This window comes from Pelobates fuscus, chromosome 3 (assembly GCF_036172605.1).
Source record: "Pelobates fuscus isolate aPelFus1 chromosome 3, aPelFus1.pri, whole genome shotgun sequence".
In the NCBI taxonomy this organism is placed as follows: Eukaryota; Metazoa; Chordata; class Amphibia; order Anura; family Pelobatidae; genus Pelobates; species Pelobates fuscus.
The window spans coordinates 396,365,209-396,378,779 of NC_086319.1; the positions used below are offsets into that span (position 1 = coordinate 396,365,209).

Genomic DNA, 13,571 nt, shown 5'->3' on the forward strand with positions numbered 1-13,571 from the left:
CAGCCACAGGGATTTTGCGCAGGTTGCGTGGCCGAGCGGTCTAAGGCGCTGGATTAAGGCTCCAGTCTCTTCGGGGGCGTGGGTTCGAATCCCACCGTTGCCATCAGGCTCTTTTTTTCTTCCAGCCTTCAGTGGATGAATAAACGTATCACGCCGTTTAAATACCGCTTCCTTATTTGCCACAGCGTGCAACTTATGTGGACATGGAAATGCACTTGTTTCATACTCATTTGATCTTTGAAAATGGAACAGTAACACAGAAAGTTAGAAAAGTAATGCAGGATGAAAAGAAGACTCAGCTTCAACATTTCACCCACCCTTCTTTCCCTTGTTGTTCCAAAAGAAGGAGAAAGGAAAAAAAGAAAGACCTGAAGTCATTTTCAATTGTGCCCCAAGTTGGGCAGCAGGATTCCTTTAGAACTCCATATGTGCATTCCGATTTCTCCTTGGATCAACAAGCTGTGTTACAATACCCACTTTAGATACTAAAGTGGCATAGTTTCCAGCTTTGCCACAAGAACATCGAGGCCATCCTCAAATACATCTACTGAATTCCATAAAACCCCTTCTTTAGGAAGAGAATTTAACATCTTTCTTCTCACTTGAAAGAGGCCATAAATTGTCCTAAATATAAAGCTAGCAAAGAGTAAGTCACGTGGAGAATTCCACACCATGCACGATTCACCCCAGCATTTGCATGTTCCATTGTAATGTAATTAAACCGATATGGCTTCACATGGCCACAAACACAGAAACTGGCTAGCTGGTGCGGTGCCTTTCTGTTTGGCTTTGCCTTCAATTACAGTGGTATTGTGCTGAAAAGAAAAGTACTTATTTTCATTCCTCTTTAGGCTGAATATTTAATTTGTCAGAATCGATCTAATTTTATGTCGGTGGGGGAAAAAAAACTACCTTTGTTGGCTACTCTGTTGACGACCACGTCCACTTTTACAATGAGACCTCGTGGCGCAACGGTAGCGCGTCTGACTCCAGATCAGAAGGTTGCGTGTTCAAATCACGTCGGGGTCATGCTGCTTTTGCTTTGGAGAAGAGTAAGCACAGATCTCTTGTCATACCAGAGTTGGATAAAAAGCAGGCTTAGCATATATAATCCATATATCCCATACTTGCGTTATTTCATTATGTTGATGGTCAAAACGGGAAAAGTCCTGCTCATCTACAGTAGGTAGATTTGGCATGCTGCAGGATTCTTGATTGTTTCAAATGAATCGTGTGGATTTTAAAATAGGAGTCGGGAACCAAAAATAGAGTCCCCCTGTTCCTTTAGCGTGTCATTTTATGGGTTCCTCCTTTTTTTTGCTTTACTCCCTTTTTGTCAAAACAGGTTAATGAATCGATTTCCTAGAGGCAGCATTTGAATGCTGAATACTGGAGGACAGCACTTTCCCTATGCTGGTGTTGAATTGTTATCTTTTGTTTGCACCTGTTGGTGGTCATTTGACACGCTAGCAGATTTCACCTGAATGTAACATGAGGAACTTGCGCTTTAAACTCTTTCTGTGTGAGAATAAATAGAGGGGGATGTGTAATATTTTAGCATTGATCTAGTTTTCTTGTGTTTTTGCGGTCTTGTAGAGGTGAAGGCGTTCTAAATGACCTATGCCGCCAGCAGTGCTGCATGAGTGTGGAAAGATATTGTCGGGACTTGCAACCTTTTGACAAGAAAGAAAAGGAAATGATCAGAACACTCCCAAATGGCGTGCGTGTTTTGAGTACGCAGCCACAGGGTTTTTGCGCAGGTAGCGTGGCCGAGCGGTCTAAGGCGCTGGATTAAGGCTCCAGTCTCTTCGGGGGCGTGGGTTCGAATCCCACCGCTGCCATCAGTCTTTTTTTTTCTTCCAGCCTTCTGTGGATGAATAAACGTATCACGCCGTTTAAATACCGCTTCCTTATTTGCCACAGCGTGCAACTTATGTGGATATGGAAATGCACTTGTTTCATACTCATTTGATCTTTGAAAATGGAACAGTAACACAGAAATTTAGAAAAGTAATGCAGGATGAAAAGAAGACTCAGCTTCAACATTTCACCCACCCTTCTTTCCCTTGTTGTTCCAAAAGAAGGAGAAAGGAAAAAAAAAAAAAAAAAGACCTGAAGTCATTTTCAATTGTGCCCCAAAATGGGCAGCAGGATTCCTTTAGAACTCCATATGTGCATTCCGATTTCTCCTTGGATCAACAAGCTGTGTTACAATACCCACTTTAGATACTAAAGTGGCATAGTTTCCAGCTTTGCCACAAGAACATCGAGGCCATCCTCAAATACATCTACTGAATTCCATAAAACACCTTCTTTAGGAAGAGAATTTAACATCTTTCTTCTCACTTGAAAGAGGCCATAAATTGTCCTAAATATAAAGCTAGCAAAGAGTAAGTCACGTGGAGAATTCCACACCATGCACGATTCACCCCAGCATTTGCATGTTCCATTGTAATGTAATTAAACCGGTATGGCTTCACATGGCCACAAACACAGAAACTGGCTAGCTGGTGCGGTGCCTTTCTGTTTGGCTTTGCCTTCAATTACAGTGGTATTGTGCTGAAAAGAAAAGTACTTATTTTCATTCCTCTTTAGGCTGAATATTTAATTTGTCAGAATCGATCTAATTTTATGTCGGTGGGGGAAAAAAAACTACCTTTGTTGGCTACTCTGTTGACGACCACGTCCACTTTTACAATGAGACCTCGTGGCGCAACGGTAGCGCGTCTGACTCCAGATCAGAAGGTTGCGTGTTCAAATCACGTCGGGGTCATGCTGCTTTTGCTTTGGAGAAGAGTAAGCACAGATCTCTTGTCATACCAGAGTTGGATAAAAAGCAGGCTTAGCATATATAATCCATATATCCCATACTTGCGTTATTTCATTATGTTGATGGTCAAAACGGGAAAAGTCCTGCTCATCTACAGTAGGTAGATTTGGCATGCTGCAGGATTCTTGATTGTTTCAAATGAATCGTGTGGATTTTAAAATAGGAGTCGGGAACCAAAAATAGAGTCCCCCTGTTCCTTTAGCGTGTCATTTTATGGGTTCCTCCTTTTTTTTGCTTTACTCCCTTTTTGTCAAAACAGGTTAATGAATCGATTTCCTAGAGGCAGCATTTGAATGCTGAATACTGGAGGACAGCACTTTCCCTATGCTGGTGTTGAATTGTTATCTTTTGTTTGCACCTGTTGGTGGTCATTTGACACGCTAGCAGATTTCACCTGAATGTAACATGAGGAACTTGCGCTTTAAACTCTTTCTGTGTGAGAATAAATAGAGGGGGATGTGTAATATTTTAGCATTGATCTAGTTTTCTTGTGTTTTTGCGGTCTTGTAGAGGTGAAGGCGTTCTAAATGACCTATGCCGCCAGCAGTGCTGCATGAGTGTGGAAAGATATTGTCGGGACTTGCAACCTTTTGACAAGAAAGAAAAGGAAATGATCAGAACGCTCCCAAATGGCGTGCGTGTTTTGAGTACGCAGCCACAGGGATTTTGCGCAGGTTGCGTGGCCGAGCGGTCTAAGGCGCTGGATTAAGGCTCCAGTCTCTTCGGGGGCGTGGGCTCGAATCCCACCGTTGCCATCAGGCTCTTTTTTTCTTCCAGCCTTCAGTGGATGAATAAACGTATCACGCCGTTTAAATACCGCTTCCTTATTTGCCACAGCGTGCAACTTATGTGGACATGGAAATGCACTTGTTTCATACTCATTTGATCTTTGAAAATGGAACAGTAACACAGAAAGTTAGAAAAGTAATGCAGGATGAAAAGAAGACTCAGCTTCAACATTTCACCCACCCTTCTTCCCCTTGTTGTTCCAAAAGAAGGAGAAAGGAAAAAAAAAAAAAAAGACCTGAAGTCATTTTCAATTGTGCCCCAAAATGGGCAGCAGGATTCCTTTAGAACTCCATATGTGCATTCCGATTTCTCCTTGGATCAACAAGCTGTGTTACAATACCCACTTTAGATACTAAAGTGGCATAGTTTCCAGCTTTGCCACAAGAACATCGAGGCCATCCTCAAATACATCTACTGAATTCCATAAAACACCTTCTTTAGGAAGAGAATTTAACATCTTTCTTCTCACTTGAAAGAGGCCATAAATTGTCCTAAATATAAAGCTAGCAAAGAGTAAGTCACGTGGAGAATTCCACACCATGCACGATTCACCCCAGCATTTGCATGTTCCATTGTAATGTAATTAAACCGGTATGGCTTCACATGGCCACAAACACAGAAACTGGCTAGCTGGTGCGGTGCCTTTCTGTTTGGCTTTGCCTTCAATTACAGTGGTATTGTGCTGAGAAGAAAAGTACTTATTTTCATTCCTCTTTAGGCTGAATATTTAATTTGTCAGAATCGATCTAATTTTATGTCGGTGGGGGAAAAAAAACTACCTTTGTTGGCTACTCTGTTGACGACCACGTCCACTTTTACAATGAGACCTCGTGGCGCAACGGTAGCGCGTCTGACTCCAGATCAGAAGGTTGCGTGTTCAAATCATGTCGGGGTCATGCTGCTTTTGCTTTGGAGAAGAGTAAGCACAGATCTCTTGTCATACCAGAGTTGGATAAAAAGCAGGCTTAGCATATATAATCCATATATCCCATACTTGCGTTATTTCATTATGTTGATGGTCAAAACGGGAAAAGTCCTGCTCATCTACAGTAGGTAGATTTGGCATGCTGCAGGATTCTTGATTGTTTCAAATGATTCGTGTGGATTTTAAAATAGGAGTCGGGAACCAAAAATAGAGTCCCCCTGTTCCTTTAGCGTGTCATTTTATGGGTTCCTCCTTTTTTTTGCTTTACTCCCTTTTTGTCAAAACAGGTTAATGAATCGATTTCCTAGAGGCAGCATTTGAATGCTGAATACTGGAGGACAGCACTTTCCCTATGCTGGTGTTGAATTGTTATCTTTTGTTTGCACCTGTTGGTGGTCATTTGACACGCTAGCAGATTTCACCTGAATGTAACATGAGGAACTTGCGCTTTAAACTCTTTCTGTGTGAGAATAAATAGAGGGGGATGTGTAATATTTTAGCATTGATCTAGTTTTCTTGTGTTTTTGCGGTCTTGTAGAGGTGAAGGCGTTCTAAATGACCTATGCCGCAAGCAGTGCTGCATGAGTGTGGAAAGATATTGTCGGGACTTGCAACCTTTTGACAAGAAAGAAAAGGAAATGATCAGAACGCTCCCAAATGGCGTGCGTGTTTTGAGTACGCAGCCACAGGGATTTTGTGCAGGTAGCGTGGCCGAGCGGTCTAAGGCGCTGGATTAAGGCTCCAGTCTCTTTGGGGGCGTGGGTTCGAATCCCACCGCTGCCATCAGTCTCTTTTTTTTCTTCCAGCCTTCTGTGGATGAATAAACGTATCACGTCGTTTAAATACCGCTTCCTTATTTGCCACAGCGTGCAACTTATGTGGACATGGAAATGCACTTGTTTCATACTCATTTGATCTTTGAAAATGGAACAGTAACACAGAAAGTTAGAAAAGTAATGCAGGATGAAAAGAAGACTCAGCTTCAACATTTCACCCACCCTTCTTCCCCTTGTTGTTCCAAAAGAAGGAGAAAGGAAAAAAAAAAAAAAAAAGACCTGAAGTCATTTTCAATTGTGCCCCAAAATGGGCAGCAGGATTCCTTTAGAACTCCATATGTGCATTCCGATTTCTCCTTGGATCAACAAGCTGTGTTACAATACCCACTTTAGATACTAAAGTGGCATAGTTTCCAGCTTTGCCACAAGAACATCGAGGCCATCCTCAAATACATCTACTGAATTCCATAAAACACCTTCTTTAGGAAGAGAATTTAACATCTTTCTTCTCACTTGAAAGAGGCCATAAATTGTCCTAAATATAAAGCTAGCAAAGAGTAAGTCACGTGGAGAATTCCACACCATGCACGATTCACCCCAGCATTTGCATGTTCCATTGTAATGTAATTAAACCGGTATGGCTTCACATGGCCACAAACACAGAAACTGGCTAGCTGGTGCGGTGCCTTTCTGTTTGGCTTTGCCTTCAATTACAGTGGTATTGTGCTGAAAAGAAAAGTACTTATTTTCATTCCTCTTTAGGCTGAATATTTAATTTGTCAGAATCGATCTAATTTTATGTCGGTGGGGGAAAAAAAACTACCTTTGTTGGCTACTCTGTTGACGACCACGTCCACTTTTACAATGAGACCTCGTGGTGCAACGGTAGCGCGTCTGACTCCAGATCAGAAGGTTGCGTGTTCAAATCACGTCGGGGTCATGCTGCTTTTGCTTTGGAGAAGAGTAAGCACAGATCTCTTGTCATACCAGAGTTGGATAAAAAGCAGGCTTAGCATATATAATCCATATATCCCATACTTGCGTTATTTCATTATGTTGATGGTCAAAACGGGAAAAGTCCTGCTCATCTACAGTAGGTTGATTTGGCATGCTGCAGGATTCTTGATTGTTTCAAATGATTCGTGTGGATTTTAAAATAGGAGTCGGGAACCAAAAATAGAGTCCCCCTGTTCCTTTAGCGTGTCATTTTATGGGTTCCTCCTTTTTTTTGCTTTACTCCCTTTTTGTCAAAACAGGTTAATGAATCGATTTCCTAGAGGCAGCATTTGAATGCTGAATACTGGAGGACAGCACTTTCCCTATGCTGGTGTTGAATTGTTATCTTTTGTTTGCACCTGTTGGTGGTCATTTGACACGCTAGCAGATTTCACCTGAATGTAACATGAGGAACTTGCGCTTTAAACTCTTTCTGTGTGAGAATAAATAGAGGGGGATGTGTAATATTTTAGCATTGATCTAGTTTTCTTGTGTTTTTGCGGTCTTGTAGAGGTGAAGGCGTTCTAAATGACCTATGCCGCCAGCAGTGCTGCATGAGTGTGGAAAGATATTGTCGGGACTTGCAACCTTTTGACAAGAAAGAAAAGGAAATGATCAGAACGCTCCCAAATGGCGTGCGTGTTTTGCGTACGCAGCCACAGAGATTTTGCGCAGGTAGCGTGGCCGAGCGGTCTAAGGCGCTGGATTAAGGCTCCAGTCTCTTTGGGGGCGTGGGTTCGAATCCCACCGCTGCCATCAGGCTCTTTTTTTTCTTCCAGCCTTCTGTGGATGAATAAACGTATCACGCCGTTTAAATACCGCTTCCTTATTTGCCACAGCGTGCAACTTATGTGGACATGGAAATGCACTTGTTTCATACTCATTTGATCTTTGAAAATGGAACAGTAACACAGAAAGTTAGAAAAGTAATGCAGGATGAAAAGAAGACTCAGCTTCAACATTTCACCCACCCTTCTTCCCCTTGTTGTTCCAAAAGAAGGAGAAAGGAAAAAAAAAAAAAAAAGACCTGAAGTCATTTTCAATTGTGCCCCAAAATGGGCAGCAGGATTCCTTTAGAACTCCATATGTGCATTCCGATTTCTCCTTGGATCAACAAGCTGTGTTACAATACCCACTTTAGATACTAAAGTGGCATAGTTTCCAGCTTTGCCACAAGAACATCGAGGCCATCCTCAAATACATCTACTGAATTCCATAAAACACCTTCTTTAGGAAGAGAATTTAACATCTTTCTTCTCACTTGAAAGAGGCCATAAATAGTCCTAAATATAAAGCTAGCAAAGAGTAAGTCACGTGGAGAATTCCACACCATGCACGATTCACCCCAGCATTTGCATGTTCCATTGTAATGTAATTAAACCGGTATGGCTTCACATGGCCACAAACACAGAAACTGGCTAGCTGGTGCGGTGCCTTTCTGTTTGGCTTTGCCTTCAATTACAGTGGTATTGTGCTGAGAAGAAAAGTACTTATTTTCATTCCTCTTTAGGCTGAATATTTAATTTGTCAGAATCGATCTAATTTTATGTCGGTGGGGGAAAAAAAACTACCTTTGTTGGCTACTCTGTTGACGACCACGTCCACTTTTACAATGAGACCTCGTGGCGCAACGGTAGCGCGTCTGACTCCAGATCAGAAGGTTGCGTGTTCAAATCACGTCGGGGTCATGCTGCTTTTGCTTTGGAGAAGAGTAAGCACAGATCTCTTGTCATACCAGAGTTGGATAAAAAGCAGGCTTAGCATATATAATCCATATATCCCATACTTGCGTTATTTCATTATGTTGATGGTCAAAACGGGAAAAGTCCTGCTAATCTACAGTAGGTAGATTTGGCATGCTGCAGGATTCTTGATTGTTTCAAATGAATCGTGTGGATTTTAAACTAGGAGTCGGGAACCAAAAATAGAGTCCCCCTGTTCCTTTAGCGTGTCATTTTATGGGTTCCTCCTTTTTTTTGCTTTACTCCCTTTTTGTCAAAACAGGTTAATGAATCGATTTCCTAGAGGCAGCATTTGAATGCTGAATACTGGAGGACAGCACTTTCCCTATGCTGGTGTTGAATTGTTATCTTTTGTTTGCACCTGTTGGTGGTCATTTGACACGCTAGCAGATTTCACCTGAATGTAACATGAGGAACTTGCGCTTTAAACTCTTTCTGTGTGAGAATAAATAGAGGGGGATGTGTAATATTTTAGCATTGATCTAGTTTTCTTGTGTTTTTGCGGTCTTGTAGAGGTGAAGGCGTTCTAAATGACCTATGCCGCCAGCAGTGCTGCATGAGTGTGGAAAGATATTGTCGGGACTTGCAACCTTTTGACAAGAAAGAAATGGAAATGATCAGAACGCTCCCAAATGGCGTGCGTGTTTTGAGTACGCAGCCACAGGGATTTTGCGCAGGTAGCGTGGCCGAGCGGTCTAAGGCGCTGGATTAAGGCTCCAGTCTCTTTTGGGGCGTGGGTTCGAATCCCACCGCTGCCATCAGGCTCTTTTTTTTCTTCCAGCCTTCTGTGGATGAATAAACGTATCACGCCGTTTAAATACCGCTTCCTTATTTGCCACAGCGTGCAACTTATGTGGACATGGAAATGCACTTGTTTCATACTCATTTGATCTTTGAAAATGGAACAGTAACACAGAAAGTTAGAAAAGTAATGCAGGATGAAAAGAAGACTCAGCTTCAACATTTCACCCACCCTTCTTCCCCTTGTTGTTCCAAAAGAAGGAGAAAGGAAAAAAAAAAAAAAAAAGACCTGAAGTCATTTTCAATTGTGCCCCAAAATGGGCAGCAGGATTCCTTTAGAACTCCATATGTGCATTCCGATTTCTCCTTGGATCAACAAGCTGTGTTACAATACCCACTTTAGATACTAAAGTGGCATAGTTTCCAGCTTTGCCACAAGAACATCGAGGCCATCCTCAAATACATCTACTGAATTCCATAAAACACCTTCTTTAGGAAGAGAATTTAACATCTTTCTTCTCACTTGAAAGAGGCCATAAATTGTCCTAAATATAAAGCTAGCAAAGAGTAAGTCACGTGGAGAATTCCACACCATGCACGATTCACCCCAGCATTTGCATGCTCCATTGTAATGTAATTAAACCGGTATGGCTTCACATGGCCACAAACACAGAAACTGGCTAGCTGGTGCGGTGCCTTTCTGTTTGGCTTTGCCTTCAATTACAGTGGTATTGTGCTGAAAAGAAAAGTACTTATTTTCTTTCCACTTTAGGCTGAATATTTAATTTGTCAGAATCTATCTAATTTTATGTCGGTGGGGGAAAAAAACCTACCTTTGTTGGCTACTCTGTTGATGACCACATCCACCTTTACAATGACACCTCGTGGCGCAACGGTAGCGCGTCTGACTCCAGATCAGAAGGTTGTGTGTTCAAATCACGTCGGGGTCATGCTGCTTTTGCTTTGGAGAAGAGTAAGCACAGATCTCTTGTCATACCAGAGTGGGATAAAAAGCAGGCTTAGCATATATAATCCATATATCCCGTACTTGCGTTATTTCATTATGTTGATGGTCAAAACGGGAAAAGTCCTGCTCATCTACAGTAGGTAGATTTGACATGCTGCAGGATTCATGATTGTTTCAAATGAATCCTGTGGATTTTAAACTAGGAGTCGGGAACCTAAAATAGAGTCCCCCTGTTCCTTTAGCGTGTCATTTTATGGGTTCCTCCTTTTTTTTGCTTTACTCCCTTTTTGTCAAAACAGGTTAATGAATCGATTTCCTAGAGGCAGCATTTGAATGCTGAATACTGGAGGACAGCACTTTCCCTATGCTGGTGTTGAATTGTTATCTTTTGTTTGCACCTGTTGGTGGTCATTTGACACGCTAGCAGATTTCACCTGAATGTAACATGAGGAACTTGCGCTTTAAACTCTTTCTGTGTGAGAATAAATAGAGGGGGATGTGTAATATTTTAGCATTGATCTAGTTTTCTTGTGTTTTTGCGGTCTTGTAGAGGTGAAGGCGTTCTAAATGACCTATGCCGCCAGCAGTGCTGCATGAGTGTGGAAAGATATTGTCGGGACTTGCAACCTTTTGACAAGAAAGAAAAGGAAATGATCAGAACGCTCCCAAATGGCGTGCGTGTTTTGAGTACGCAGCCACAGGGATTTTGCGCAGGTAGCGTGGCCGAGCGGTCTAAGGCGCTGGATTAAGGCTCCAGTCTCTTTGGGGGCGTGGGTTCGAATTCCACCGCTGCCATCAGGCTCTTTTTTTTCTTCCAGCCTTCTGTGGATGAATAAACGTATCACGCCGTTTAAATACCGCTTCCTTATTTGCCACAGCGTGCAACTTATGTGGACATGGAAATGCACTTGTTTCATACTCATTTGATCTTTGAAAATGGAACAGTAACACAGAAAGTTAGAAAAGTAATGCAGGATGAAAAGAAGACTCAGCTTCAACATTTCACCCACCCTTCTTCTCCTTGTTGTTCCAAAAGAAGGAGAAAGGAGGAAAAGAAGGAGAAAAAAAAAAAAAAAAGACCTGGTCATTTTCAATTGTGCCCCAAAATGGGCAGCAGGATTCCTTTAGAACTCCATATGTGCATTCCGATTTCTCCTTGGATCAACAAGCTGTGTTACAATACCCACTTTAGATACTAAAGTGGCATAGTTTCCAGCTTTGCAACAAGAACATCGAGGCCATCCTCAAATACATCTACTGAATTCCATAAAACACCTTCTTTAGGAAGAGAATTTAACATCTTTCTTCTCACTTGAAAGAGGCCATAAATTGTCCTAAATATAAAGCTAGCAAAGAGTAAGTCACGTGGAGAATTCCACACCATGCACGATTCACCCCAGCATTTGCATGTTCCATTGTAATGTAATTAAACCGGTATGGCTTCACATGGCCACAAACACAGAAACTGGCTAGCTGGTGCGGTGCCTTTCTGTTTGGCTTTGCCTTCAATTACAGTGGTATTGTGCTGAAAAGAAAAGTACTTATTTTCATTCCTCTTTAGGCTGAATATTTAATTTGTCAGAATCGATCTAATTTTATGTCGGTGGGGGAAAAAAAACTACCTTTGTTGGCTACTCTGTTGACGACCACGTCCACCTTTACAATGAGACCTCGTGGTGCAACGGTAGCGCGTCTGACTTCAGATCAGAAGGTTGCGTGTTCAAATCACGTCGGGGTCATGCTGCTTTTGCTTTGGAGAAGAGTAAGCACAGATCTCTTGTCATACCAGAGTTGGATAAAAAGCAGGCTTAGCATATATAATCCATATATCCCGTACTTGCGTTATTTCATTATGTTGATGGTCAAAACGGGAAAAGTCCTGCTCATCTACAGTAGGTAGATTTGACATGCTGCAGGATTCATGATTGTTTCAAATGAATCCTGTGGATTTTAAACTAGGAGTCGGGAACCTAAAATAGAGTCCCCCTGTTCCTTTAGCGTGTCATTTTATGGGTTCCTCCTTTTTTTTGCTTTACTCCCTTTTTGTCAAAACAGGTTAATGAATCGATTTCCTAGAGGCAGCATTTGAATGCTGAATACTGGAGGACAGCACTTTCCCTATGCTGGTGTTGAATTGTTATCTTTTGTTTGCACCTGTTGGTGGTCATTTGACACGCTAGCAGATTTCACCTGAATGTAACATGAGGAACTTGCGCTTTAAACTCTTTCTGTGTGAGAATAAATAGAGGGGGATGTGTAATATTTTAGCATTGATCTAGTTTTCTTGTGTTTTTGCGGTCTTGTAGAGGTGAAGGCGTTCTAAATGACCTATGCCGCCAGCAGTGCTGCATGAGTGTGGAAAGATATTGTCGGGACTTGCAACCTTTTGACAAGAAAGAAAAGGAAATGATCAGAACGCTCCCAAATGGCGTGCGTGTTTTGAGTACGCAGCCACAGGAATTTTGCGCAGGTAGCGTGGCCGAGCGGTCTAAGGCGCTGGATTAAGGCTCCAGTCTCTTCGGAGGCGTGGGTTCGAATCCCACCGCTGCCATCAGGATCTTTTTTTTCTTCCAGCCTTCTGTGGATGAATAAACGTATCACGCCGTTTAAATACCGCTTCCTTATTTGCCACAGCGTGCAACTTATGTGTACATGGAAATGCACTTGTTTCATACTCATTTGATCTTTGAAAATGGAACAGTAACACAGAAAGTTAGAAAAGTAATGCAGGATGAAAAGAAGACTCAGCTTCAACATTTCACCCACCCTTCTTTCCCTTGTTGTTCCAAAAGAAGGAGAAAGGAAAAAAAAAAAAAAAAAAGACCTGAAGTCATTTTCAATTGTGCCCCAAAATGGGCAGCAGGATTCCTTTAGAACTCCATATGTGCATTCCGATTTCTCCTTGGATCAACAAGCTGTGTTACAATACCCACTTTAGATACTAAAGTGGCATAGTTTCCAGTTTTGCAACAAGAACATCGAGGCCATCCTCAAATACATCTACTGAATTCCATAAAACACCTTCTTTAGGAAGAGAATTTAACATCTTTCTTCTCACTTGAAAGAGGCCATAAATTGTCCTAAATATAAAGCTAGCAAAGAGTAAGTCACGTGGAGAATTCCACACCATGCACGATTCACCCCAGCATTTGCATGTTCCATTGTAATGTTATTAAACCGGTATGGCTTCACATGGCCACAAACACAGAAACTGGCTAGCTGGTGCAGTGCCTTTCTGTTTGGCTTTGCCTTCAATTACAGTGGTATTGTGCTGAAAAGAAAAGTACTTATTTTCATTCCTCTTTAGGCTGAATATTTAATTTGTCAGAATCGATCTAATTTTATGTCGGTGGGGGAAAAAAAACTACCTTTGTTGGCTACTCTGTTGACGACCACGTCCACTTTTACAATGAGACCTTGTGGCGCAACGGTAGCGCGTCTGACTCCAGATCAGAAGGTTGCGTGTTCAAATCACGTCGGGGTCATGCTGCTTTTGCTTTGGAGAAGAGTAAGCACAGATCTCTTGTCATACCAGAGTTGGATAAAAAGCAGGCTTAGCATATATAATCCATATATCCCGTACTTGCGTTATTTCATTATGTTGATGGTCAAAACGGGAAAAGTCCTGCTCATCTACAGTAGGTAGATTTGACATGCTGCAGGATTCATGATTGTTTCAAATGAATCCTGTGGATTTTAAACTAGGAGTCGGGAACCAAAAATAGAGTCCCCCTGTTCCTTTAGCGTGTCATTTTATGGGTTCCTCCTTTTTTTTGCTTTACTCCCTTTTTGTCAAAACAGGTTA

At 41.9% G+C, this 13,571-nt stretch overlaps 11 non-coding genes across 11 annotated transcripts; all 11 read left to right on the forward strand.

Moving 5' to 3' along the window:
• The first annotated feature begins 957 nt into the window (after positions 1-957).
• On the forward strand, positions 958-1,029 carry TRNAW-CCA (transfer RNA tryptophan (anticodon CCA)). Its single transcript has one exon. It is a non-coding gene; the product is annotated as a tRNA-Trp (tRNA).
• A 730-nt stretch (positions 1,030-1,759) lies between these two features.
• On the forward strand, positions 1,760-1,841 carry TRNAL-AAG (transfer RNA leucine (anticodon AAG)). Its single transcript has one exon. It is a non-coding gene; the product is annotated as a tRNA-Leu (tRNA).
• An 860-nt stretch (positions 1,842-2,701) lies between these two features.
• On the forward strand, positions 2,702-2,773 carry TRNAW-CCA (transfer RNA tryptophan (anticodon CCA)). Its single transcript has one exon. It is a non-coding gene; the product is annotated as a tRNA-Trp (tRNA).
• A 1,670-nt stretch (positions 2,774-4,443) lies between these two features.
• Positions 4,444-4,515, forward strand: TRNAW-CCA (transfer RNA tryptophan (anticodon CCA)). The gene has a single exon. It is a non-coding gene; the product is annotated as a tRNA-Trp (tRNA).
• Positions 4,516-5,245: 730 nt separating this feature from the next.
• TRNAL-AAG (transfer RNA leucine (anticodon AAG)) lies at positions 5,246-5,327 on the forward strand. Its single transcript has one exon. It is a non-coding gene; the product is annotated as a tRNA-Leu (tRNA).
• Positions 5,328-6,188: 861 nt separating this feature from the next.
• Positions 6,189-6,260, forward strand: TRNAW-CCA (transfer RNA tryptophan (anticodon CCA)). Its single transcript has one exon. It is a non-coding gene; the product is annotated as a tRNA-Trp (tRNA).
• A 730-nt stretch (positions 6,261-6,990) lies between these two features.
• Positions 6,991-7,072, forward strand: TRNAL-AAG (transfer RNA leucine (anticodon AAG)). Its single transcript has one exon. It is a non-coding gene; the product is annotated as a tRNA-Leu (tRNA).
• An 860-nt stretch (positions 7,073-7,932) lies between these two features.
• Positions 7,933-8,004, forward strand: TRNAW-CCA (transfer RNA tryptophan (anticodon CCA)). The gene has a single exon. It is a non-coding gene; the product is annotated as a tRNA-Trp (tRNA).
• A 730-nt stretch (positions 8,005-8,734) lies between these two features.
• Positions 8,735-8,816, forward strand: TRNAL-AAG (transfer RNA leucine (anticodon AAG)). The gene has a single exon. It is a non-coding gene; the product is annotated as a tRNA-Leu (tRNA).
• A 3,419-nt stretch (positions 8,817-12,235) lies between these two features.
• On the forward strand, positions 12,236-12,317 carry TRNAL-AAG (transfer RNA leucine (anticodon AAG)). Its single transcript has one exon. It is a non-coding gene; the product is annotated as a tRNA-Leu (tRNA).
• Positions 12,318-13,179: 862 nt separating this feature from the next.
• TRNAW-CCA (transfer RNA tryptophan (anticodon CCA)) lies at positions 13,180-13,251 on the forward strand. The gene has a single exon. It is a non-coding gene; the product is annotated as a tRNA-Trp (tRNA).
• The last annotated feature ends 320 nt before the right edge of the window (positions 13,252-13,571 follow it).